We start from the raw sequence: 26,823 nt of genomic DNA, 5'->3' as shown, positions 1-26,823 counted from the left end.
TGTGTGTGTGTATGTATGTACAACACTATATCCAGTACACACACGTATGGACTAATTCATGATGCAAAATTTCTTTCTCACCGTGGGTCTTGCTCAAAACATTTGAGAGCCACTGGCTTAAAACGTAGGAACCAGGTAGAAACTGACATGAAGGATATGAAGATGGAGGCTCAGCTCTTGGAGCCTCAGCCACAGTAAGGAGTTTATATTTCATTTAGATGCCTCAGAGCTTTCAGGAGAGAACTGGTGATGTGACTTATTCAGCTTCTGTTTACAAAATAAATTGTAAAGAGGTATCACAGAATGCAGGGAGACCAGTTACTATAATCATTCAGGAGATAGGTGGTGCCTGACCAGTGTCAAGATGGAAAGAGGAGGACAGAGGCAGAGACTTTTCTATGGATGCTGAGAGAAGGACAGCCTAGTAGGCTGGATAAAGTCTCCGTAGGGTCATGCCATAGGTAGTTTTGGTTGTGGATAGGCTGGTGTAATCATTGGTATTACAGTAAGATCCAACCTAGGATGTGGTGGAAGTGGGTAGAGAATGGCAGCTGCTAATTCAGGAACAGATGGCAAACAGGCAGCCAGACTATTATTAGTGGCCAGTCAGCATCTTGGACATCTCTCAGTAGGTAGCAAGGACACAGCCAGGAAAATGGAAATCATGGCAGAAATGCTGTTCCTCAGAAGAGAGCAGCATGATGGAAAACACATTGGCCCCTAGAGAGTGTGTAGCTCCTTTTCTAGCTTTTTTAAGAAAGAGGCAGGATCAGGGGCCAAACTCCCCAAAAACCAGAGGCAGGAGTCTGATTAGGTTAGATCAGTGCCTATGGAACTGACATGGCTACATTTTCATGGGAAAGCTTCAAAAGCAAATAGAGACCAAGTTCTAACAGACAGTCTCCTCCATCAACTCCTTCCATGCAGATCAAATGCTGGGAGAAGGAGAGCAAGGTCAGCTCCGTCTCATATGGTGTGCCTGTTTCATGCTATATCAGGAAGCTTGCTCTTCTTCCAATGTGGCACCCAATGGTACAATCCTGCAGCTCTAAATGATAGGCCAGGAGCTAATGCCTTGGGACTTTCCATGCAAGATGCATTTGCACTCTCTAAAGAGCTTTGTGTCTTCTCTTCAGTGTAGCTGAGTATATGTTTTTGACTTTGCTTTGCAATGCAATGGTAAGACGAGGAATAAGCCTTGGCTTTTGGGAAATTAGGTCACATGATCCCACTTGATTTATTAGTGTTTTGTCTTAGAGGCTGGGGACAAAGTCACAACTAATGAAATGTGCTTTGCTCTGCCAGGTAGGCTCTGTGCACCTATCTTCCTTGGGAACCTTGCAGGGTATAGTGATATGTCCTTGCAGAATTAGCAAATTCCTGGGCACTCTGAATAAAATATCATTTAATAGTACTTCTATTTACCTCAACTTGTAACAGCAGCCTAAAGTCAGGCAACCACAGGTTCAACTCCAGGCTGTGGCCCTTACTAAGCTTGGCATCCAGTTTTAACTGTGCCTTTTCTAGGTTGCTGTACTTTTCAGGGTTTCAGTTTACTTATCTGTAAAATGAGCATCAAGGTGCCTAATCAGGTGACTTTTTTTGTTATATTCTGCACATGAGATAATGTATGAGCAAATGCTCTCTAAACCCCAAAATACTACACTCATGTATAGAAGAACAAAACTTCACATTATGTTTTAGAGTAGGAAACAATTAGAGGTACACGATTATTTAAATCAAATCATTTTTGGGAACTACTGAATAAATAATGCAGAAAATTACAACAGTTTAAAAGGCCAGATGTATACTGAATTATACTTTATTTTTAATAGTAGTGTGTTAATCACTAGTGTCAATATAAGATGGAAAAGCAGAATAAAATACATTTATTTTAAGTTCAATTATATTTGAATTAACAAAAGGAGTGATTTATAAAAATTATATCATCTCTGAGAATTATGTTTTATAATTGTATATAATCATCTAAAACATGTTTCACCAACTTTAACATTTGTACAAGCATACAGTTTTACATCTCAGATGGGCAAAGACAGTTCTGTAATAAAACCATTTGACAGTAAGAGAGATCTTATCTTTTCTACACTGCATGGTAGAAAATACAGTACAGACAATCTATATGAGCGAATGAAGAGCCCTGTCACAATTCCTCTTTCCAAGAACTTTGCTTCTTCCTCTTTAGTTAGAAAATAAGTTATTATAATTTTTTTGGTCCTGCTGTCAAAATATCTCGGTACTTACTCTACTTCGTTATTAAGAGAATGCAACTATAGGCCAGGCATGGTGGCTCATGCCTATAATACCAACACGTTGGGAGACCGAGGCAGACAGATTGAGCCCAGGAGTTCAAGACCAGCCTGGGTACCATAGTGAGACACTGAATCTTAAAAGAAATAAAATAAAATTAGCCAGGCATGGTGGCATGCACCTTTGGCCTAGGGACTCAGGAGGCTGAGGTAGGATGGAAGATTGAGGCTACAGTGAGCCGCAATTGCACCACTGCCCTTCAGTCTGGGGAAGAGAGTGAGAACCTGTCTCAAAAAAAAAAAAAAAAAAAGAAATGCAACTACAGAACCAGAATCTAAATAAGTAATCTTATTTTAGTGCTAAGTTAGTTGCTTTGTGGTTTATCTTTTATTAAGGCTGTCATTTTCCTAAAGGGCAAATCCTATGTCTGATTGTACATTTTCTCTTCCTAGGGGATGAGAGTTGGAATCACCATCATAGCCATTAACAATAATAATCACCATCTGTATCAATTATCTACTGTTGGATAATAATCTACCTCAGAATGTAGTGACTTAAAACAACAAATGTTCATTATTGCTTACAATTTCTGTGAGACAGTCATTTGGAAATTGCTTAGCTAGGTAGATGTGACTTAGTCTTTCAAGAGGTTGAGCTACATTGTGAGCTGGGGTTGCAGTCTTCCAAAGGCTTGACTAGGGCTGCAGGATCCATTTCTACAGTGGTTCACTGGCATGGATGAAAGTTGGTATGGGCTGGTTGGTGTGTGGCCTCAGTTTCAATGCCGTGTTGATCTCTCCACAGAGATGAGGGTCTCTTGACATATTGGTCCTCTTGACAACTTTTTATAGACTGAGAAATCCAAGAAAGCGTGGTGGACCCTACAATTACTTTCATGCCAAAACTTTGGAAGTCACATGCCATCATTTTGTTTATATCCTATTGGCTATATGAGTCACTTGTATACAAGGGCATGAAAGCTAGGAAGCATGGATTATTGGAAGCCATCTTGGAAACTGTCTATCACATCATCATCATCATCATCATCATCATCATCATCAACTTTTGAATGAATGACTTAAGCAATGAGAAATATACAAACATTAAGAAAAGTGCTCTCTAGATAAAATTTCTTTGAAGGGAAAAACTATATTTTAGATGTACTTTCTTCACTCCTGACATGACATTCTTTAGTTTTTAGTTGGAAGTGGGCAACAATAATTTCTGCCTAAACTTAATGCCAATTAACACAGTAATTACAAGACAGTAGCTAGTCTTACATGATAATTGATGATAATTGCTTCCTGCTTTAATTGCCATATAAACAAGACTCTTCAATAGAAATCCAAACATTTCCTCAAAAGAAAAAAAAAAACAAGAAAATTTGTCAAAGTCATTTGCAAGTTGATAAGGAGCTAACAAATCCAGCCTACATGTCTGCAAGTCATCAAAGCAGCTGCTGGCAATGTATGGCACTTCCTTGGAGGATTTCAGTGGTGGTGAGAGCTTCAGGCTGGCTGGTGTCAGCTCCTGGACGCTGCTGAGACATGTGCTGAAGCCTAACTGTTGGCAGCAGTTGTGCCAGTGTGCTGAAGTGCTAATGAAACTTTGCCAGTGTGGGAACCACCACAGGTTCATCAGTGAATGGTGGGGCGATGTTCTCCCTTGTTGCTGCCTGTGCCCTCTGGAAAGATGGGTTCAAAGCAAAATGAGGAGAAGATGCAGATTAGTGTCATTTTTGTTGAGAAAAGCTCTAGAAGTCTGTATATTTTACTATCCAAAAGCTAAGGGGGAGCAAAACAAAGAAAGGCCCTTCATTCTGGTAAATGAGCTAGCTTAGGTGTGTTAAGGGGACAAAGGGGCCCACTTATGAGGCAGGTTAAACCCTTAGAAACTCAGCTGAGTCTAAGCAGGTGAACAACAGATGGAAATGAATGAGTGGTAGTATGTCCAAATAGACAAGAAATAAAAGGAGAGATGGAAGAAAGAAAGGTTGTCCAAGAAAGGAACTTTAAAAACCTGAGGCAGCATCTTAAGGGTACATTGAAGAGGTATTTGTCCTCCCTCTTTCCCTGGGACATGTGCCTCAGGAACATCAATTATGGTTGCTGTTTAGTAATCCATTCAAGATGATTCCCCAATGAGAAAAAAATGTGGAAACTAGAGGAAAAAAATACCCTATGAAATTTATATCTTGAATGTAAGCAATTCCAACTAGGAAGCGGAGTAGACAACCGCTGGGACACAGGAGCAGAGACATGCTCCCAGGAGACTGTGGAGCTTATTCCAATAAGTTGGAATGCTTGTTCAATTTAAAACTAGGGATGCCAGACACTTAAGACTCAGAGGGAAATGGAATTGGAGATATTGGAAGATGCACGATGAAAAGGAAAAACATCTTGAGTAAGATCTGATGATTGAGAGTGTCACCATCGTAACATTTGAAACTGCTAATTTGGCAACACTCTTAAATGCTACTCTCTGGAAAATGAAAAAGCTTGCATGGGTGGATTTCCCTACTCAGTATGGCAAACCGGTATCATAACATGGTTTTATGACACTCCGTCTGGTAGAGAGTGCCGTGTTTAGTCTCACAGGTCATGAGCCCTGGACAGTCATCGTTAGAATGAGCAGTGAGTTGGCCATGATGATGTTGAGAAAGATCACTTTCCCCTACCCTGCCCTTCTCTCAGTTTCATTTTTGGTGGCTATCCATTCTTACGTTCTGGAAACATCATTTTGCTTGGTAAAATTGCCCTAGGAACTAGGGATTTACTTGTTTTCTCAGTGTCATGAGTGTGGGCCCAGGGCTGTGATAATCTTATGCATTCTGTTAGCAGTTTAGACTCTTAAAATAAGGAAGCTCAAAAGAACATTTTTTTTGTTGTGGTCCTAAATAAATGGATGTCTAAGCGAACAGCCCAGACTGGACTTCTGAAGGAACTTTAGTCTTATCTCTACCTCAGCTATACTTATTAATGAAAGTCTGGGCTGAGGCTGAGCATAATAAAACAAAAATTAGGGATGTTGAATTTTTGACTTTTAAAAACTTTCTCTTGATTATGTTAATGCTAGTTGCCATAACAAGCAAACCCTGGACTTTTGACATGAAATTCTGTCTGTTGTGGTGATATAGAATGTTTGCCCTATACAGTCCTATGAAAACTCATTCTGATGAAGACTTTGGTAACATGGTTGAATGATCTTTAGGGTTATTCTTGATGTAGATATTCATCAGGTGGAGGGGACAAATGAGAGAGAATGAAGGAACATATCCAGGCTTTTATGAACCTGGTCTGGACCTGGGGGAACATATCACTTCTGCCCCCATCTCATTGGCAGAACTCAACTATTTGGCCACACTTAGATAAAAGGGAGTCTGTAATGTGGGATTGGCAGCCAATTCCAAATAACAATTCTATGTCATGAAAGAGGACCTTGAATCTTTATTTTCGTTTGTTTTGTGATGGAGTTTCACTTCTTCACCCAGGCTGGAGTGCAATGGCACAATCTCAGCTAACTGCAACCTCCACCTCCTGGATTCAAGCAATTCTCCTGCCTCAGCCTCCCCAGCAGCTGGGATTACAGGCATGTGCTACCACGCCTGGCTAATTTTTGTATTTTTAGTAGCTACAGGGTTCCATCATGTTGACTAGGCTGGTCTTGAACTCCTGACCTCAAGTGATCCACCCACCTTGGCCTCCCAAAGTGCTGGGATTACAGGTGTGAGCCACTGCGCCTAGCCAGGACCTTGAATCTTAGTGAAAAGCTCTGCCATAGACCACAGACTTTTAGCTGACAAAGGCAGGAGAATTTATTTGGGCCTTTACTTCCTTTACACAACAAGTTTTTCATGTTTTATCTTGCAAAAGGACTTGAATCTTTGGAGTTTAATTTCTTTCTGCAAATACGATAATGGGGCTGGTTTTTATTCAACTTCAGGGCATTTCCATGTACGTGATTTCAGGTTATCAGAGTATCTTTCTGTCATTCTTAAAACTTATCACAGAATCTTCCATGAGCAGTATTAGACAATTTGTCTCAACATAACTGGAGGTGGGAAAAAGAACTAGGAGTACATTTTCCGCTTGTATGTAGAGGTTTCTGAAGTTCATGTAATGAATTGAGTATTCAGTTAATTTTAGAACATTTTACAAGCAAAATCGAAATGACCCATCCACAGTTCCAGACATTGGAAGAGTGGCTGGTATTGAATGTGAGGTCCTCCCCTGAAAAGCATAGCCTCACTCCTGTTTCAGGTTAGATTAAAAATCAAACCCCAATGAACTAAGAGGGCCAAGGTCAAGGAAATATGAGGGTGGATTGTTTGTTTCTTGCTCCTTCATTTTGCTTTCGAATACTTCCTAACACAGTACTCCTGGCCCCTTGTGCCCAGTGGACACACTGGGTTTGAGGGGCCCTGACTTGTGGCCTCCTATCTTTTTGGGGTGAACCTGCAAAGAGAAAACATTCTAGTCTGGGCTCTTTGTAAAGTACACTGGGCCGCGGGGACCTGCATTTTGGAGGAAGGGCCACCTCAATTCAGGGGAACATTATAAGCTTGTTTGGTTGCCCAGCTTAGCCATGTTCTGTTTCCTAATTTACTTTCGCTGGTCATGAAACTGGCATTAGGATTTCCATCTGTCTGGTTTCATATCACCATCTGTCAGTTGATTTGAACTCAGTAGGGGTGTTCTATTTGGACCCATCAAATCACAATTACAGACTGAGTTAGAATCCTGGCTCTCCTGTTTACTATCTATATAGTACTGAGAATTTTGCTTAGTTTTTTTGAGCTTTAGTTTCCTGCTCATTAGGTAGGGATAATACCTCTACAGTATTGTTGTGAGAATTAAATGTATTAATGGCCATAAAATGCTTTGTATAGGCTGGGTGCGGTGGCTCACGCCTGTAAGTCCAGCACTTTGGGAGGTGAGGCGGGCGGATCATGAGGTCAGGGGATGGAGACCATCCTGGATAACATGGTAAAGCCCCATCTCTACTAAAAATACAACAAATTACCCTGGAGTCGTGGTGGGCACCTGTAGTCCCACCTACTCTGGAGGCTGAGGCAGGAGAATTGCTCAAACCCAGGAGATGGAGGTTGCAGTGAGCTGAGATTGCACCACTGCACTCCAGACTGGGCAGCAGAGTGAGACTCCTTTAAAAAAAAATCCTTTGTATAATACCTATAACATAGTAAGGACTCAATAAATTATATGATTTATTGTTATGACACATTTTTTCAGGGTAATCTTGTATGTGTTGTATTGGGAAATAATCAACTTTTACCTTATCTCTTGGTTATTTATGGTGACATATTGTCTTAGTTTTGTTTGTACTCCTACAACAAAATACCACAGCCTAGGTAATTTATGAACGATAGATATTTATTTCTCACAGATCTGGAGGCTGGAAAGTCCAAAATCAAGGCACTGCAGGTTTGGCATCAGGTTAGGTCTCTTTCCTTGTAGGTGGCACTGTCTAGGTGTCCTGATGTGGCCAAAGGGATGGAAAGGACAAAACGGGACAAATAATATGCTCTCATATGGTAGAAGAGCAAAAGAACAAAAAAACCAAGCTAGTTCCTCTCTAACCTTTTAAAAGACATGAGTCCATTCATTGAAGCAGAGCCCTCAAGACTTTATCACTTCCCAAAAGATCCCACCTCTTAGTACCACCACAATGGGAATTACAGCTCAACACTTAAACTGTGGGAGCCATTCAGACCATAGCCCATGGAATGACCCATGCCTGTGTTATCTGCAAGTATGAGGAATTACAAATTCAGCAGGGGCAGCAGCAACAGGGTCAGAAAGAGGAGAGGGCTGGGGAAGGATTTCCAATATTTTAAGATGCATTTAGTCTGGGCAATTTTCCAACTACACCCCACCCAGCCCAATTAGATAAAACAAGTATACTCACACAGATAGTCCCCACATGCCCACTTTTTGTTTTTTGTTTTGCTCCCTCACTTTCTGTCCTTTCCACTTACTGGTTCCTCTGCTCTAGTCAACTCTGATCTCAATTAGGACCAAATTTATCTTGTAGACTTTGAACTCTGGGTGCTAGAAAGTAGCACTTGGGGCATGATTGGCCCTCATTAAGTGTCGAGCTGTAATGAGGCATGCTTCATGCTCTCATAATGCTCCTGTAATTCAGAGGTCCTCAGTTTTTGCTTCCCTGTCCCAACATACCTGGGAGATAGGATAAACCTGTATCCATTCCTGGTGATTATAATGGGAGTGGTACTTTCCTAATGGAAAGTATGTAAAAACCTGTGACTGGGGAATGGGAGAAAGAGGGTGGTTGTAGTAATTTTTTAAAAAATTATTTTTTATGGATACATAGTAGATGTGTATATTTACGAGGTATGTGAGATATTTTGATACAGGCATACAATGTATAATAATCATATAGTGTATTCATCACCTCAAGCATTCATTTCCCTGTGTAAACACTCCAATTATACTTTTAGTTATTTTAAAATGTATGATAAATTATTGCCAACTGTAGTCACCCTGTTGTGCTATGAAATACTAGATCTTATTCATTCTATCTAACTGTATCCCTGCACCCGTTAACCATGTCCACTCCCCTCACTTCTTCCTCACTACCCTTCCCAGCCTCTGGTAACCATCCTTCTGCTCTTTACCTCCATGGGTTCAATTATTTACATTTTTAGCTCCCACAAATGAGTGAAAGGATGCAAAGTTTTTCTTTCAGTGCTTCACTTATTTCACTTTATTTAATGTCCTCCAGTCTCATCCAGGTTGTTGCAAATGACAAGATCTCATTCCTTTTTATGGCTGAATAGTAAGCCATTGTGAATATGTGCCACATTTTCTTTACCCATTCCTCTGTTAATGCACACTTAGGTTGCTTCCAAATCTTGGCTACTGTAAATAGTGCCACAATAAACATGGGAGTGCAGATTTATCTTCGATAAACAGATTTACTTTCTTTTGGGTATATGCCTAGCAGTGGGATTGCTGAATCCTGTGGTAGTTCTACTTCCAGTTTTTAAAGGACCCTCCACACTGCTCTCCATAATGGTTGTATTTAACACTAATTTACATTCCCACCAACAGAATATGAGTGTTGCCTTTTTTTCTCATATCCTTGCCAGCGTTCATTATTGCCTGTCTTCAGGACAAAAGCCATTTTAACTGATGGGGTGAAATGATACCTCATTGTAGTTTTGATTTGCATTTTTCTGATAATCAGTGATGTTGAGCATCTTTTCATAATCCTGTTTGCCATTTGTATGTGTTCTTTTGAGAAATGTCTATTCAGATATTTTGCCTATTTTGTAGTAAGATTATCATATATTTTTTTCTGATTATTTTAGCTCCTTACATATTCTGGTTATTAATCTTTCACTGGAATGGATAACTTGCAAATATTTTCCCCCATTCTGTAGGTTGTCTCTTGACTTTGTTGAGCGTTTGCTGTGCAGAAGCTTTTTAACTTGATATGATCTCATTTGTCCATCTTTGCTTTGGTTAATTGTACTTTTAGGGTATTTTTCAAGAAATCTTTGCCCATACCAATGTCCTAGAGAGTTTCCCCAATATTTTCTTTTAGTAGTTCCATAGTTTGAGATTTTAGATTTAAGTCTTTAATCCATTTTGATTTGATTTTTGTGTATGGAGAGAGATAGAGGGATAGGGGTCTAGTTTCATTATTCTACATATGGAGAGCCAGTTTTCACACACCATTTATTCGACTGTCTTTTTCCCAGTGGATATTCTTGGCAATTTTGTCAAAAATGAGTTCACCATAGATGTATGAATTTATTTGTGGATTGTCTATTCTGTTCCATTGGTCTATGTGGCTGTTTTTATGCCAGTACCATGCTGTTTTGATTATTATAGTTCTAGTTTAATTTGAAATCAGGTAATGTGTTTCTTCTGTTCTTTTTGCTCAGCATGACTTTAGCTATTCTGGTTCTTTTGTGGTTCCATATAAGTTTTAGAATTTTTTTTCTATTCTGTAAAGAGTGTCATTATTACTTTGCTGGAGATTACATTGGATCTGTAGATTGCTTTGAGTAGTATGGACATTTTAATAATATTGATTCTTAAAATACATGAACATGGAATATATTTCCCTTCTTTTGGTGTCCTCTCCAATTGCTTGCATCGTTGTTTTGCAGCTTTCATTGTAGAGGTCTTTCACTTCTTTGGTTAAGTTTATTCTTAGGTTTAATTTTATTTGTAGCTATTGTAATGGGGTTACTTTCCCCATTTTTCATTTTTTTGCTGTTGACATATAAAAATGCTACTAATTTTTGCACGTTGATTTTGTATCCTGCCACTTTGCTGAATTTGTTTGTAAGTTCTAATGGTTTTTTAGATCTTTAGGTGTAGCCTTTATCTATTTTTCAAGTACAAGATCATATCATCTGCAAACAAGGATAATTTGACTTCTTCCTTTCCAATTTTTTAAAAAATTTCTTTCTCTTGTCTGATTGTTCTAGCTAGAACTTCCAGTACTATGTTGAATAACAGTGGTGAAAGTGGGCATCCTTGTCTTGCTCCAGATCTTAGAGGAAAGGCTTTCAGTTTTTCCCTATTCAGTGTGACACTAGCTGGGGTTTGTTGTATATGGTTTTTCTTGTGTCTAGGTATTTTCCTTCTCTACCCAGTTTCTTGAGTGATTTATCATGAAAGAATGTTGAATTTTATAAAATGCTCTTTAAGTATCAATTGAAATCATCATATGTTTTTTGTCCTTTTATTCTATTGATATGATATATCACATTGATTGATTTGCATATGTTGAATCGTCCTTGCATCCCTGGGATGAGTCTCATGGGAAGGAGTTAATTTTAATCAAAGCTTCTTAAATGGTTCAAATTTGCTCTTCAATGCCCAGTTCAGAATTTCGGTATGTCATTTGTTCAAATTTGGGTCCCTAGAGCCAGAACATATCTGCAATATATACTTAGTAAAGAAATACATATTTTCCACATCCTGAAGAAAAATGAAGACATAGAGAGGGGGTCTGGTTGGTAGAGGTAAGATTAATGAAAAGCCATATATTGATAATTGACACAGAAAGGCTATTACATTAGTCAACTTCATGCTCCTCTTTGGTATTCCCTGAACATTCTGTATAGATTCATGACTCTGGATCCATTTCTTTTTTTTTTCTATTTTTTCTTTTGTCCATCTTTATTTCATTCCCTGCCTCTGCATGGAAATGAAACTTTAGTACCTTATGCAGCTTCTTATGTGTAAGAGCTAATCTTAAGAATTTAGAGGTTATTTTCAAATAATTGCTTGTATTAGATTGTACTAGATATTGCAGTGAAAAACACAAAAATGAGTAAGATGTGGGTCCTTCCTTCTGAATATTCACAGTGTTGCTGGGGAGTGCACAGATAGGTACCTCTGTGTCAGGCAAGCACAATGCTAGAGATCTGGGAAATAATGAAAAGAAAAATTAGATATAGTCCTTTCTTTAATGGAACATTAGGGAGAAGATGGCCAGTTGGAAAATTACAACTATGGTAGCCACCTGGAGGGGTAGACATGTGGTGATATGGAAATGAGTAATGGGACTTGATCCAGAATTCAGGAGTCAATGGAAACAGTCCCTGAATAAATCATGATTAAATTGAGATCAAGAGAATGAGTAGGTGGTGATTAGGTATCCAAGTATTTGAGACAAAGGTAAAACTATTGGTAAATTCTTTATGTTGGGGTAGGGAGCCTGGCACAGCCCAGGAAGTAGAGAAAAGAGACTGAGAACAAGTTCTGGGTGGAGTGAAGCTGGGAACTTAGATAAGGGGTGATTTATGTAGGGCCATGGTATTAAGGATTGTGGTCTTTATTTGAAGAAAAACGGGAAACATTTGCAATGGAGGGAGTAGTGTATGCGTCATAATAACATTTGTGGTTTATTAAGTTCATGCTACCTGCCAGGTGAAAACTGGGTTGGAAGGTGGTACCAGCAAGGATGCAGTAGAACATTTGGGCTGCTTTACAAGTAGTCTTTGTAAAATTACTACTATTTATATATAGTATAATTATATACCTAGAAAACATGAGAATCAATGGAAAAGATAGGACAAACAAAAAATTCAATTAAGGATGAAATTAATACAGAGACATCATATTTTTTCACATATACAAAATGACAAGTTAGCTCATTGACTTGAGGAAACAATATCATTTACAATAGGAACATGAAAGATAAAATGCCTAGAAACAATCAAGTAATTTGAAAGAGATCTGTGAAGAAAGCTAAAAATACTTCCATCGAAATATCTGATATGTTCTTGAATAGGAAAATTCAATATTATAAATTTATCTGTTCTCTCTTGTAAAAATTATGCATTTAATATTATTTTATCAACCTAAGTGCCCATCAGCAGTGGATTGGATAAGAAAATGTACATATACAGCATGGAATACTACACAGTCACAAAAAGACTGAAATCATGTTCTTTGCAGCAACATAGATTTAGTTGGAGGCCATCCTAAGTGAATTAACACAGAAAGAGAAAATCAAATATCATATATTCTCACTTATCAGTGGGAGCTACACATGGGCATAAAGACAGAAACAACAGAAACTAGAGACTCTGAAAGAGAGGAGGGAGGGAAGGGGGAAGGTTTGAAAAACTACCAATTGGGTACTATGTTCACTGTTTGGGTGGTGGGTTAATAGAAGCCCAAACCCTAGCACTATACAATACACCCACGTAACAAACCTGCACATATTCCCTCTGAATCTAAAATGTTATTCCAATGACATTACAAAGAGTCATTTTCCTATAGTTTTAGACAGATGCTGATTGTGAGCATCTTGCAGAAAAAATACACAGGTAAGAATACCCAGGAAAATTATGAAATAGAATACTAAGGATCAACTATCCTTATCAGATATTAAATACATTAATTAAAAGCCCCAATAGTGAAAATCTTACAGTACTGTCACATAAATTAACATATAGTTCCAGAGAATAAAACAAAAAGTCTAGGAATAGACCCGAAGGCACACAGAAATTCGACAATATCAATTAAGCTTCATGTGGGCAGGAGTTTTTTCTGTTTTGTTCCACTGTGTTTCTATACACTAGATCCATGCCTGGTGCATAGCAATGTCCAAACATTTGTTGAATGAATGAGTAAGTGAAAAATTGGATTATTCATTTAATGCTGTTAGAACAACTGGATAACAATCTCAATTAAAGTGGGATCCTTACCTTCTACTTTACAAAGGATGAATTTTAAAAGATTAAAGGTTTAAAATAAATCTATTAAAGTTGAATAAGAAACTATAGTATAATAATTTTATACGGAGTTGAGGAGGCCTTTTTAACTATGACACAACTCTACAGATTTGTAGACAACTATACCTAGGCTACGCTGGCTTGTATATTCACTTTTTGTCTTCCTTCCTTCCTGGCCTCCTTCCATTCCTCCTTCCCTTTCCCCCTCCCTTCTCCCTTACACCTCCGTTCTTCCATCCCTTTCCCTCCCCTTCTCTTTCCCCTTCCCCTCCCCTTCCCCATCCCTTCCTCTCTCTTTCTTTTCTTTTCCTTTCTTTTCTTTTCTCTTTTCTTCTCTTTCTTTCTCCTTCCTTCCTTCCTTCTTTCCCTCCTTCCTTCCTTCTTTCCCTTCCTTCCTTCCTTCCTTCCTTCCTTCCTTCCTCTCTTTCTCTTTCTCTTTCTCTTTCTTTCTCTCTTTCTTTCTTTCTTTCTTTCTTTCTTTCTTTCTTTCTTTCTCTCTCTCTCTCTTTCTCTCTTTCTCTCTCCCTTTCTTTCTTTCTCTCTCTCTCTCTTTCTCTCTCCCTTCCTTCCTTCCTTCCTTCCTTCCTTCCTTCCTTCCTTCCTCTCTCTCTCTCTCTCTCTCTCTCTCTCTCTCTCTCTCCTCCTTCTCCTCCTCCTCCTCCTCTTCCTCCTCTTCTTCTTCTTCCTCTTCTTCTTATTTTTAATATGGAGCAAGATCTTGAAAACAACGAGAATGTAAATTTCTTATAGTTTGCAAATCTTCTAAGCTTTTATGTTATTACATCCACATTAAATTGACTTTTTGTGTGTGTGTGACCTGCCGTCACTTTTCCAAGCACTCTATTATTATTATTATTATTTCATTATAAATAATCCATGAAAGCAGAGACCTTGTCTCTTACTTCCTAGTGGCTAGAGCTGAGGTTGATATATGGTTGGGACTTGGTAATTATGGTTTAATTAATACGTAGTTGAAAAACAAAAAACAAGGAGGGAGGGGACATAATTAAATCTAGTCAAATACTTATTGGAGAGAACTTGGGACCTTTTCATAAATGAGATCAACTTTTCCAGTGGGATACAAATGTCTGAGAATGAGGGAGAAGGCACAGATGGCAGAAAATGAGGCAGATAAAAAGTTTAGGCTATTACTGTCCTTATCTAAGCTGGGCTGCTAACATGCTCTATGATCTGAGCTGGGTGATTTAACTTCTTTGCCACAATCTCTCCCACCTCCATGCCTCACATGCCCCACCATCCTTTTATGTGAAGGCTCTGTTTCTCTGAGAAGCAAAATGTATTTGATGAATTGACATTTCTATTTCCTTTATAGGGCCATAAATGCATAATGTATATTGACTTGCCTCTAATATGTCAATAGTAGAAAGAAATGTGTGCAACATAAGATTTATAATAAATTTGAGAAGAGAGGACAAGGAATAAATCTGACCGAGAAATTCCAACAGTAAGACTGAAGGACATCTTAAAGCATTTTGTGATGGGTACCATAGAGACTAGAAAGATAGCTCTAAACTTCAGCATCTAAACAGAGGACTGCAAATTCGTTGTATTCCACAACTTGAGGGATGGCATCTAATTCCTCTCTGCTTGAGTTAAGGTTGGCCCTAGTGACTTGCTTGACCAATAGAAGCTTCTGGTATTCTGAGGCCAGATGACAGTAGGACATGGCAACTTACATCCAGGCTTTTTGTAATGCTTACTCTGGGAAAAGAGAGCCATAGTGTAAAATAGTTGACTATGCTGACACCACCGCTCTGTGAGGAAGCCCAAGCTAGCCATTTGGAGAGGCTAAGTGGACAGAGATAGATGCCTAGGTAGCTTCCAGATATTCCAGATAACCCAGTCATAACCCCAGACATAAAGGTGAAGAAGGAGTCACTCCAGTCCCTTCAGACACAATGGGTAAAGAACCAGGGCATGCAGTTGGAAGCAAGAATTGAAGCTCCAGACATAAGACCTGACTGAGCCATTACAGCCATCTACAGTCATTTGCATCACCCCAGATGAGGCCCACTCATTGTGGAATAGAGATAAACCATCTCTACTATGTCTGCCCAAATTCTGATCCACAAAATTGTGAGCACAATAAAATGGTAGTTGTTTTACTAAATGTTGAGATGGTTTGTTACACAGTAATTGGAGCACTCCATGAGGAGGCTGTTGCTTCATTTCTTCAGATACATTTGCTGAGCACCTACTAGTGCCAAACACTTTAAGTGATGTTTTATAAATACTGTATTTTCTAATCTTCCACATAATTCTAGACATTCTTATATTCAACTTATACATAGAGAAACAAATGATCAATGAATTTTGGAGACTCCAAGATCATATTGATCATCTGCGCTGGGACTCAAACTCATGTTCTACCAAAACAAATGAAAAGGCATGGCAAAGTCAAGTCACTCCCTTGAAAAGTGTGAGTTTACAGTTGAGTTGGAAAAGAAAAGTGCTTGGTGATGCCAGCTATTGTAGATTCCCCCCAGGGACTTTGAGAGGAGCAGATGAATTTCAAGTGGGCTAATGATTCTGAAAGGGATTAAGTGGCAGATTGCACCACAGATGCCACTCTTAAGAGGTTCTTTTGTAAGATTTGCTTTTGGACAAGCAGGAAAGAAAGAAAGTGGAAAGTGATTTCATAGAGAATGTTAGTAGTGATTACCTCTGAGGAAAAAAATCTCTTTAATTCAAAATTTATTAGACCCACATCTAGTTCTTGTTCTGTGAACAGGAAGTACAAGGTGAGAGTGTGCCTAGCAAACACAGCCCTTAAGCAGATGGCATTTCCCTTCCATGGTATCATCTCAGATGCCCATGATGTCTTATTTTCTCCCAGTTGTTAAGCCCTCCTCAGGAGCCACTTGACTCCACTAGCTCCAACATGCTATATTTCCTGACTGGGAAAGCTAACAGCTAGCACTGAATTCTCCATCCCCATGGTCTTCTCATCTCACAAGTATCCACCCCCCTGGTAACTTAGCTTTAGACCCTCATTGCAGACTGAATTTCCTGCTTTATGTATAAGACCTCAGTAATTTCAAACAGCGTGAAGTTCCCTGTGCAAGCTGTGATGTCTTATAATGCCATGTGATTTTCTCTGAGGAGGATGTGTGGCTCACTTTTACTAATCTTTCAACACAGCTTAAGTGTCTTTAGGGCCCTCAGAAGTGCCAATCACATCTTTTCCCCTAATCATTTGGAAAAAAAAAAAAAAAGCCAGAATTCAGAGAGGGAGTAACACATCAGCTGCTGCTGTAGATTATCCTCTTCTTAGGGGTCTTAATTCTTGTCAGGTGTGAAGCAGTTGGAGCTTCTCCAGGTGTGTGGTCTTCTCTTGAGATCTGATTCTCTCCTTCTGTTCATTCCAAGGTTCAGAGTGATCTTGACTATAGATTCAAGCTGAATTACACAACATAGTGTTACCAAAACAAGCAACCACTTCTTTTACTTCTATCCTAGTGTAATATCCATGTCTATTTCTCAATTAGTTAAAATTTGAAGGTAAATGTGTATCAGTCTTGCCTTGGAGATCACATCAAGAAATAGCCTGAACTTTAAGATGATGTAAAGCATCGCTTTCCCAAAGTCCCATCTTTCCCCAAAGATTCCTCTAACTTGGTACTTGCAGTCACGTTGGCTTATCTGTTTCCCATGAGGCTGGGAGAGTCCTTGGAAAGCTGGGACTCTGCCTCATACATCTTTGTTTTCTCCAGGGTCTCACACAATGCCTTTACATAAGGCAAGTAATCAATGAGCATTTGCTTAATGGAACAGAACAGCACTGTTGATTCTTATGGCTTTGCCTCTGGAGTTAACTGTGCTCCTTCTACCTTATGAAGCATCTTTTGCTAAGGCATTGCCATGGAATCTATCATGCCCTGATTCCAAATCACTGCCTCTCCTGGTCATACCTAAACTTCTATAAGAAACTGAGTTATGCCCAGGAAATGCCAGAGCAATAACCCACTTAAGAAACATCTGCTCACTTTTCCCTGCTTCATCCTTCAGCAATCAAAACTTACCTGTTCTGTTTTCTACATCTATGGGTCAATGTTCCTCGAGCCAACTCATACATATCCAAATAAGATTAAAGTATTCATAATTAATCAGTGACTTCCAGTACTGCATTACATGTTGAATGCACATGGATTTGCAAGCCAGACAGATCTGGGTATTATATTGAATGGTGATAAACTTCATGAGAACAGTATCTTTACCCTTTAATTTAAAAATGAGGAATCTAAAATTTAAAGTAATTACCCAGGACTTCAAGTCTTATAAGAAATAAATTTGTGTAACCACAACCACAATAATGACAGAAAACTCTTCTATCACCACAAAGATCTTCCTCATGCAACTTCTTTATAATCACACTGACTCTCACTTCCTACGATCCCTGACCCCTGGTAACCACTAATCTGTTTTCCATCTTAACATTTTATTCTTTCAAAAATTGTTATATAAATGAAATCATACTGTATATGATCTTTTGGGATCTTTTTCCCACTCAGCATAGTGCTTTTAAGATCCACCCAAGTTGTTGTGTGTATTAATGGTTCATTGATGGGTAGAATTTCATATAATTCTATTATATGGATGTACTATAGTTTGTTTAGGCCTTTACTTACTGAGGGACATTTTGGGTGTTTCCAGGTGGAGGTTTATTTATTTATTGTTTTGACTTCGGTTACCCAAGTCTTCCAGACTGTTTTTTGAAAAGACTGTCTTTCTTCCATAGAATTACTTTTGCAACTTTGTCAAAAATCAATTGACCATGCTTATGTGTGCCTATCTCTGGGTTATCACTTCTGTTCCATTGGCTATTAAAAGTAAAGCTGCTAAAAACAGCTAAAAATAGGAATTGTATTAAACATGCATATCATCTTGAAGGGAATTGATGCATTTACTACATGGAATCTTCCAATCCATGAATATGGTATGTATCTCCATAAATTTACTTCATTTTTAAATTTCTTTTATCAGTGTGCTATAGTTTTCAACATAAATATTCAATACATGTTCTTTTAAATTGACACCAAAGAATTTTATTTTCTGAGCAACTGTAAATGGTATTGTATTTTTAATTATGGTATCCACATTTCATTGCTAGTATATAGAAATACTATTGACTTTTGTATATTGATCTTGCATTCTGTGAACTTAATGAATTCATTATTTATTCCAGCAGACTGTAGATTCCTCAGCATAATTATAATATAGAGACAATTATGTCATTGGCAAATAGAAACAATTTATTTTCTGATCTGTATGCTTTTCATTTTGTTTTATGACTTTATTGCACCAGCTGAAACTTTCAGCACTATGTTGAATAGATTGGTGTGAGTGAATGTTCTTGCCTTATTCCCAATCTTAAAGGAAAAACATTCATTCTTAAGCCATTAAGTATGGCGTTAGTTGTACATTTTTGTAGATATCCTTTATTAAGCTGAAAAAGTTCATTCTTATTGAGAATTTTTTAAATATCATGAATGGGTATTGGATTATGTGACATCTTTTCTGCATCAATTGATATGATCATTTAATTCTTCTATAGCCTGTTAATATGATGAATTGCATCAATTTATTTATTTATGTATTTATTTATTTATTTGAGATGGAGTCTTGCTCTGTCACCCAGGCTGGAGTGCAGTGGCACGATCTCGGCTCACTGCAAGCTCCGCCTCCTGGGTTCACGCCATTCTCCTGCCTCAGCCTCCCGAGTAGCTGGGACTACAGGCGCCAGCCACCACACCTGGCTAATTTTTTGTATTTCTTTCAGTAGAGATGGGGCTTCACCGTGTTAGCCAGGATGATCTTGATCTCCTGACCTTGTGATCCACCTGCCTCGGCCTCCCAGCGTGCTGGGATTACAGGCGTGAGCCGCTGTGCCTGGCCGCATCAATTTATTTTTATATATTGGACTATCCTTCCATCCTCGAAATAAACTTCACTTGGTCATGGTATATAATTTCTTTTATATATTGCTAGATTCAATGACTAGCATTATGTTAATAATTTTTGTATCTGTATTCATACAGTATATTGGTTTGTGGTTTTCTAGTCCTATGATATTTTTGTTTGATTTTGGTATGAATGTAATAATATAATACTGACTTTATAGAACAAGTTGTGACATTCTCTTTTCCTCCATTTTTCTGGAAGAGACTGTGTATAATTCATGTTAATTCTTCTTGTAATATCTGGTAGAATTCTCTAGTTAAACTGTCTGAATCTGAAGATTTATTTTCAGTAGTTCTTGATTACAAATTAAATTCCTTTAAGAGACCTAGGACTCTTCAAATTATCTACTTCATACCAAATAAGCTTTGTTGGCTTGTTTCCATGGAATTGGCTCATTTCACCTAAGTTGTCAAATCTTTTGGATAGGCTTTTTCATAATATTCCCTTATTATCCTTTTGTTGTTTTCAGGGTATACAGTGATATCTTTGTTTTGGTAAATTGTGTCCTCGCTCTCTTTTTTTTTCTTTGCCAGTCTTGCTAAAATTTTGCCAATCTTATTGATCTTTTTTAAAAAACCATCTTGTTTTCTTGATTTTCTTATTTTTTGTTTTCAATTGTTTTCTGCTCTTTATTATTTCCTTCCTTCTGCTAACTTTGATTTTGTTCTTGTTTTTCTTATTTCTTGGGTTGGGAGATTATATTATAGATCTAAGACTTTTCCCCCTCTAATATGTAGTGCTGTAAGTTCCCCTCTCAGTACTGCTCTGGGATCCATATAGTTTAACATGTTGTATTTTCACTCTTATTCAGTCCAGTGTATTTTTTATTCCCTTGAGACTTTCTCTTTGATCCATAGATAATTTAGAAGTGTATTGTTTAGATACCAAGTGTTTGAAACATTTTCTGTTATTTTTCTTTTCTTGATTTCTAATTTGATTCTATTTTGGTTACAGAGCATATTTTACATGATTTCAATTCTTTTAAGTTTGTTGAGGTTTGTTTTGTGGGCATGATATCATCTATCTTGGTATATGTTCTGTGAGCACATGAGAAGATAATGTATTCTGCTGTTGTTGGGTGGAATGTTTTACAAGTGTGTTTATATCCTGTTAGTATTGTTGACTTTTTCTATTTTCTTGGTAATTTCTCTAGTTGTTCTTTTGATTGTTGTGAGAGAAATGCTGAAGTGTTCAACTATGATTATAGATTTGTGTATTTCTCTGTTCATTTCTATCAGTTTTTGCTTTACCTTGTTTTTAAACTCTATGGTTTCGTGCATATACATTTAGGGTTGCTCTGTCTTCTTAGCTAATTGGTTCTTTTATCATTGCATAAGCATGCCTCTCTGTCTCTGGTAATTTACTTCTAAAGGCTACTTTATGCAATATTAATATAGCTACTTCTGCTTTTTTGATTAATGTTTGATATTATTTGGCTCTGTGTCCCTACCCAAATCTCACTTTGAATTGGTATAATCCCCATGTGTCAAGGGCAGGACCAGGTGGAGATAATGTTATCATGGGGGTAGTTCCTCCATGCTGTTCTTGTGAGAGTGAGTTATCATGAGATCTGATGGTTTTATAAGGAGCTTTCCACATTCACTCAGCACTCATTTTCTCCCCTGACACTGCATGAAGAAGTGCCTTCCGCCATGATTGTAAGTTTTCTGAGGCCTGCCCAGCCATGTGGAACTGTGAGTCAATTAAACCTCTTTTCTTATAAATTAACCAGTCTCAGGTTTTTTTTTTTAATAGCAGCATGAGAATGGACTAACACTTAAATTGGTACCAGGAGTAGGCCACTTCTACAAAGATACCCAAAAATATGGAAGTTACTTTGAAACTGGGTAACAGGCAGAAGTTGGAACAGCTTGGAAGGCTCAGAGGAAGACAGGAAAATGTGGGAAAGTTTTGAACTTCCTAGAGACTTATTGAATGGCTTTGACCAAAATGCTGATAGTCATACGGACAATGAAGTCCAGGCTGAGGATGTCTCAGATGAAGAGGCAAAACTTTTTGGAAACTGGTGTAAAGGCCACTTTTGCTGTGCAAAGAGACTGGCAGCATTTTGCTCCTGCCCAAGAGATCTGTGGAACTCTGAACTTGAGAGAGATGATTTATGGTATCTAGTGGAAGAAATTTTTAAGCAGCAAAGCATTCAAGAGGAAACAGAGAATAAAAGTTCAGAAAATTCCCAAGCTGATGATGTGATAGAAAATAAAATCCCATTTTCTGGGGAAAAAAAAAATCAAGCCTGCTGCAGAAATCTGAATAAGCAATGAGCTGAATGTTAATCACCAAGACAATTGGGAAAATGTCTCCAGGTATGTCAGAGACCTTCACAGCAGCCCCTTTCATCACATGCCTGGAAGCCTAGAAGGGAAAAATGATTTCATGGACTGGGCCCAGGGCCCCCCTGCTCTATGTAATCTCAGTACATGATGCTCTGCATCCCAGCTGCTTCAGCTCCAGCCATGGCTAAAAGGGGTCAAAGTATGGCTCAAGTCATTGCTTCAGAGGGTACAAGCCCAAAGCCTTGACAGCTTCTACGTGGTGTTTGGCCTGGGGATGCACAGAAGACAAGAACTGAGTATTGGGAGCCTCCACCTACATTTCAGAGGATGTATGGCAATGCCTGGATGTCCAGACAGAAGTCTGCTGCAGGGGTGGAGTCCTTATGGAGAACCTCTGGTAGAACAGTGTGGAAAGGAAATGTGGGGTTGGAGCCCCCACACGGAGTCCCCAGGGGGGCACTGCTTAGTGGCACTGTGAGAAGAGGGTTATCATTCTCCAGACCCCAGAATTGTAGATCTACTGACAGCTTGCACTATGCACCTGGAAAAGCCACAGATACTCGATGCCAGCCCATGAAAGCAGCCCAGAGGGAAGCTGTAACCTTCAGAGCCACAGGGGCAGAGCTGCCCAAAGCCCTGGGGGCACACCTCTTGCGTCAGTGTGCTCTGGATGTGAGACATGGAGTCAAAGAAAATTATTTTGGAACTTTACGGTTTAAATGACTGCCCTATTGAATTTCAGGCTTGCATGGGGCCTGTATCCCCTTTGTTTTAGCCAATTTCTTCCATTTGGAATGGGTGTATTTACTCAATGACTATACCCCCATTGTATCTAGAAAGTGACTAACTTGGTTTCAATTTTATAGGTTTATAGGCAGAAGTGACGTTGGACTGTTGACTTCTGGGTTAATGCTGAAATGAGTTAAGACTTTGTGGGGGCTGTTGGAAGGGGATGATTGTGTTTTGAAATGTGAGGACATGAGATATGGGAGAGGCCGGGGTGGAATGATATGGTTTAGCTCTGTGTCCCCACCCAAATCTCACCTTTGATTGTAATAATCCCCACATGTCAAGGGCAGGACTCAGTGGAGATAATTAAATCATGGTGGTGGTTTCCCTATGCTGTTCTCATGATAGTGAGTGAGTTCTTATGAGATCTGATGGTTTTATAAGGGACTTCCCTCTACACTCTGCACTCATTCTTTCTCCTGCTGCCTTGTGAAGAGGTGCCTTCCATCATGATTCTAAGTTTTCTGAGGCTTCCCCAGCCATGTGGAACTGTGAGTCACTTAAACCTCTTTTCTTATAAATCACCCTGTCTCAGGTATTTCTTCATAGAAGTGTGAGAACAGACTAATATAGTTTCTGTATTACACCTTTTTCCATTTTTTACTTTCAACCTATTTATATCTTTATATTTGAAATGATTTATTGTAGACAGCATAAGTTTAGTCATATTTTTTCTTATCTACTCTTTCAGTTTTTATGTATTAATTGGCGTAATTCAACATTTTACATTTTATGTAATCATTAATATGTTAAGGCTTAAGTCTGCTCTCCATGCCCCATTTGTTCTGTTTTTTGCTTCTCTGTTTTCTTTTTATACCTATCTATGAGCTACTTGAATGCTTTTTGTAAATCCATTTTTATTTATCTATTTTTTAACTGAAATGGATTTATGTATTTATTTTTAACTTTTATTTTAAGCTCAGGGGTACAAGCTCAGGTTTGTTACATAGGTAAACTTGTTTCATGGGCTTTGTGGAAAAGATTGCTTCATCACCCAGGTATTAAGCCTAGTACCATTAGTAGTTTTTTTCTGATCCTCTCCTTTCTCCCACCCTCCCCCCTCCAAAAGGCCCCAGTGTATCTCCCCCATGTATCCATATGTTCTCATCATTTAGCTCTCACTTTTAAGTGAGAACATGCAGTATTTGGTTTTCTGTTCTTGTTTTAGTTTCCTAAGCATAATAGCCACCAGCTCCATCCATGTCCCTGCTAAGGACAAGATCTCATTTTTATGGCTGCATAATATTCCATGGTATATATGTATCACATTTTCTTTATCCAGTCTACCATCAATGGGCATGTAGGCTGATTCCATGTCTTCACTATTGTAAATATCTATATATTTTATTAGCTGTTTTTAGTGGTTGTTCTAGGTATAACAAGGCATATTTACAATTTGTCACAACCTACTGGTATGAACACTTCACTAGTTTAAATGAAGTGCAGAAAGATATTACCTCCCTGTATGTCTCTTTACCTTCCTTCACTTATGCTATAATCCATATACACTGAGAACCACATCAGACAATGTTATAATTTTTGCTTAAATCGTCAAACATAATTGAGACAACTCAAGAAGAGAAAGACAGTCTATTGTATTTGCTCGTATTTTTCCTGTTTGTTCTTTCTTCCTGATCTTCCAAGTTTCCTTCTTTTATTTTATTTCTGCTTAGAGAACTTCCTTTATCCATTTTTTTATTTATCAGTTCTAATATTTCTGTTTGGTTGCTCTTTATGTCTTCTGTTTGTGTGCTGAAGCTTTTTATTATATGCTAAAGCTTTCCATTTTAGCATTTGTTTCAAGTGTGTTCATATTGCTCATTTCAATGGTTGTTGTCAGATAATCCTAACATCATTGTCATCTCAGTGTTTATCTCTATTTTTCTGTCCAGTTTGAGATCTTCTTCATTTTTGATATGAGTCACTTTCAGTTGAAACCAGGACATTTTGGGTATTATGTTGTGACTCTTCTAAGGATGTTATTTATTCCTTCTATTTTAGCAGGCACATCCTGAAACTAGTCTGATGGGTTAAGTGTGGAACCACCTAATTACTTCCAGATGGGGTTGAATTACAACTTCTCCGTTCAGCCTCCATTGACATTTGTGGGTGGAAAGTGCTCTTTGTAACTGCTGGGTGGGTGTGGGAGTTCTGTCTCCCATCAGGGAACTTTCTTACCACTCCCCACATGGCCCCCCCTGACTCTGTCAGTGGAGTGCCTGCCTCAGCACTCATGAGTAGTATTTAAAGTTCTCCCATCTCATGAGACCTTCTCTGACACCATGATGGTAGACAGGAGGAGAAGCTTCTTGTTACTGTCTAGTGGGGGTGGAAGTCCAGCCTCCCCATGGGGACCCCACTGATACCTCAGAGGAGGTGAGGGAGAATGGAGAGAGGCCTCCTTATTGCTGAGTAGTGATGAAAGGCTTGATTCCTGACTCAACCATCTCTGAATGCACCCCAGCAAGGGAGCTGGGCATCTTGTTATAGCCCAGCAAGAGTGAGGTCTCTGTTCTCCACTTTACCTTTCTTTATTGGTAGGGTTACCAGCAAAGTGGTGTTTGGCTAGAGTGGAGAAATTGTTTTCTGAAAGCCTTCTACCTTGCCAGGCTGCCCATTTTTGGATCATTTGGCTAGAAAGAGCAAGCTTTCCATGTGGCATTTTTTTTTTTTTTGCCTGAGTCAGTGGTATTTCTGAGTTGCTGGCTTCTCCAGTATACAGTCTGAGATACATGAAGCAAAACCAACCAACCAACCAAACAAACAAAAAATAGAGAACTCATCATGGCGTCATTCTCAGGTCCTGAGGCTCCTAGCTTGTCTGCCTTCCTCTCTCCACCCTTTTGTCTTTTTTTTTTTAATACCATGTCCAAGATTTCTGTTTGTACTTAGGGAAGAATGGCATAGAATATCTTTACTTCATCTTTCTGAAAGCAGAAGTTCTGTCCTTGATATGGTTTGGCTGTGTCACCACCCAAATCTCACCTTGAATTGTAATAATCCCCTCATGTCAAGGGTTGGGCCAGGTGGAGATAATTGAATCATGGGGGCAGTTTCCCCTATACTGTTCTCATGGTAATGAATAAGTCCCATGAGATCTGATGGTTTTATAAAGAGCAGTTCCCCACACACTCTCTTTCCTGCCGCCATGTAAATTGGTCTTTTCTTCTCCCTTGTCTTCTGCCATAATTATTAGGCCTCCCCAGCCATGTGGAACTGTGAGTCAATAAACTTCTTTCCTTTATAAATTACCCAGTCTTGGGTATGTCTTTTTTTTTTTTTTTTTTTTTTTTTTTTTTTTATCACATCAAAGTAATTGGGGTATTCATCACCTCAAGTATTTATCATTTCTTTTTTTTTTTATTTTATTTTATTTTATTTTATTTTATTTTTTTTCTTTTTTATTTTTTATTATACTTTAAGTTCTAGGGTACATGTGCATAACGTTTATATCATGTATAACTCCCCAATGCAATCCCTCCCTCCCCCCCTCCCCATGATAGGCCCCAGTGTGTGATGTTCCCCTTCCCGAGTCCAAGTGATCTCATTGTTCAGTTCCCACCTATGAGTGAGAACATGCGGTGTTTGGTTTCTCTTCTTGTGATAGTTTGCTAAGAATGATGGTTTCCAGCTGCATCCATGTCCCTACAAAGGACGCAAACTCATCCTTTTTGATGGCTGCATAGTATTCCATGGTGTATATGTGCCACATTTTCTTAATCCAGTCTGTCACAGATGGACATTTGGGTTGATTCCAAGTCTTTGCTATTGTGAATAGTGCTGCAATAAACATACGTGTGCATGTGTCTTTGTAGTAGAGTAATTTATAATCCTTTGGGTATATACCCAGTAGTGGGATGGCTGGGTCATATGGTACATCTAGTTCTAGATCCTTGAGGAATCGCCATACTGTTTTCCATAATGGTTGAACTAGTTTACAATCCCACCAACAGTGTAAAAGTGTTCCTATTTCTCCACATCCTCTCCAACATCTATTGTTTCCTGACTTCTTAATGATTGCCATTCTAACTGGTGTGAGATGGTATCTCATTGTGGTTTTGATTTGCATTTCTCTGATGGCGAGTGATGACGAGCATTTTTTCATGTGTCTGTTGGCTGTATGGATGTCTTCTTTTGAGAAATGTCTGTTCATATCCTTTCCCCACTTTTTGATGGGGTTGTTTGTTTTTTTCTTATATATTTGTTTGAGTTCTTTGTAGATTCTGGATATTAGCCCTTTGTCAG

The sequence above is a fragment of the Trachypithecus francoisi genome, unplaced genomic scaffold (assembly GCF_009764315.1).
Source record: "Trachypithecus francoisi isolate TF-2019V2 unplaced genomic scaffold, Tfra_2.0 Lachesis_group7, whole genome shotgun sequence".
Lineage (NCBI taxonomy): Eukaryota > Metazoa > Chordata > Mammalia > Primates > Cercopithecidae > Trachypithecus > Trachypithecus francoisi.
The sequence above is the reverse complement of the archived record's forward strand: the minus strand, read 5'-3'. Positions refer to the sequence as shown.